The sequence below is a fragment of the Myotis davidii genome, unplaced genomic scaffold (assembly GCF_000327345.1).
Source record: "Myotis davidii unplaced genomic scaffold, ASM32734v1 scaffold573, whole genome shotgun sequence".
Taxonomy (NCBI): Eukaryota; Metazoa; Chordata; class Mammalia; order Chiroptera; family Vespertilionidae; genus Myotis; species Myotis davidii.
In genome coordinates, this window is record NW_006285997.1 from 4,757,134 (window position 1) to 4,759,137 (window position 2,004).

Genomic DNA, 2,004 nt, shown 5'->3' on the forward strand with positions numbered 1-2,004 from the left:
TGACTAATGCAGCTATTCGGTAAGAACCCCGGTGCGCGCAGCTGGCCATCTTTATGGAGGCGAGAGAAGGGGCGCGGGAGCCGCTGCGGGAGTTACCGTATTTGCGTTGGGCAGCGCGGACTAGAGGACAGGCACTGCTGGACACGGGAGGAACGGGGGCGCAGCCTGGGCTGTGAGTGTGGGATGGGGTGAGAAACTTGGGGGAGGAGGGGGGGCATGGCCTTGGACCCTCTCAGCGGGGGGGAGGGGTCTTGGTTGGGGGTATAACGGAGGAAAGTGGGCAGGCTGCCCAGGGACCAGGCCAGGCTGAGACTGGCCAAGGGGACTGCGATGATCTGCCTTTGCCATGTCAATGCGGCCGCCTGGGGGAACACTTGTGGGTGGGTGGTCTATTTCAAGTAGGACTGGTCCCCTTCTTCAGGGTGAGGGTGTGTTCCATCCTGGCCCGGGGGTTCGGGGAGACCGAAGGGGGATCTTTGAAGCCCCACTCTGCAGACTCACTGAGGTGGCAGTAAGCAGGGGATCTGAAGTGTGGGGAAGGCCTGCATGGAGGTCCCGGGGAAGGACCAGCAAGCTCCCCTGACGGGGGTGGGGGAAGGCAGGGGAGTGGCCAGGTCAGCTGCTCTGGAGCAGGCAGGCTCAGAGCTTGCAGAAGCAGGAGCCCAAGGGTTTTCTGAGGCGCGGGGGTGATGAAGGCAGATAGGGCCCTTTGGGTATCCATGGCTCTGTGGTGTCTGGGATGATGGGGTTGGTCTTGTGATGTGTGCGTTGTGAGGAGAGGTTAGTTGGTGAGCAGCTAGCTAATACATTGAGAGGAGCTTTCAACAGCGAGTCAGGAAATGAAGGCCTAGTCCTGGCTCACCTTGCTGTGTGACCTTGGGCAAGTACGCTGACCTCTCTGGGCCGCAGTTTCTCCATCTATACATTGGGGTTCAGTGAGCCCTGCCCTTTCCTCAGGGCTGTACAATGGGAAACAATTGAAAAGGAGCAGGGTGCCCTGGGGGAGAGGATCCTTAGAAGAACCAGCGTGAGTGCATGGAGCCGCGCTTGGGGGTGCTTGTGGGGTACTGAGGCTGCACAGCCTGGGCCCGGCTTTGCTGTGGGGATGCCAAGAGGAATGAAGCGGAGCTGCCCTGGGAGCTCACATGCTGGGTCAGTGACTTGCAAACAAGCCTCTTACAGGCAAGCCTCATTTTTATAAACAAGGCTGCTACTTTAGTGTTTGACCGAGGCTATTTTCAAGTTTCAGGGGTTTTGTTTTGTTTCTTCTTTTAAGCTTTGCGAGAAATAGCTTTAACCCATCCCCTACCCTTCCCTCCAGACTGGGGATGCCCCTTCCCAACTCTCTCCTTGAGAAGCGGGTTGGAGAGAGAAGACACATCCCGGTGCAGGACAACTGGCAATAAATATGAGGAGCCCCTGAACCTGACCTTTCAGGGTTTGCTCAGTGCCTTGTACGGCAGGCACAGCGCTTGGTGCTGGGATTAAAGGCGGCAGCGCTGTCCTTAAGGTGCTCACAGGCGAGAAGACAAGGTGGCATGACTGACATGTATGCAGTGTGATGGGTGAGGGCCATAAGGTTGGGCCATGGAGCTCCTGGAAGGCTTCCAGGAGGAGGTGGCACTCCAGAAGGGCCTAAGGAGGGGCAGGATGTGACGAAGGGGTAGAGGAGAACGAAGGGCATGCCTTGGAGGCACGCTGGCTTCCACGAGACTGCCACGGGGCCGATGCTGCGCGTTGTGCGAGGACAGAGGAGTGGTCTTGCTGAGGCCGCAGCTGGCCGATCCGCAGGTCCCCCCTGACTCCTCTCTCTGCTTCTGCCTCCCCAGGGGCTGGTGATTCCAGCTGGAAGCGCCCATGACCGAGTTGGCGTCCCCGGGGGGCGGGTCCCCCACGGGGGACGGGGAAGAGGGTCTGGGGGACGAGCGAGGCCTGGTCATCCACCACCCCACGGAGGAGCAGGCGCACCGCTGCCCCCTGTGCGGCCGGACCTTCTCGCAGCAG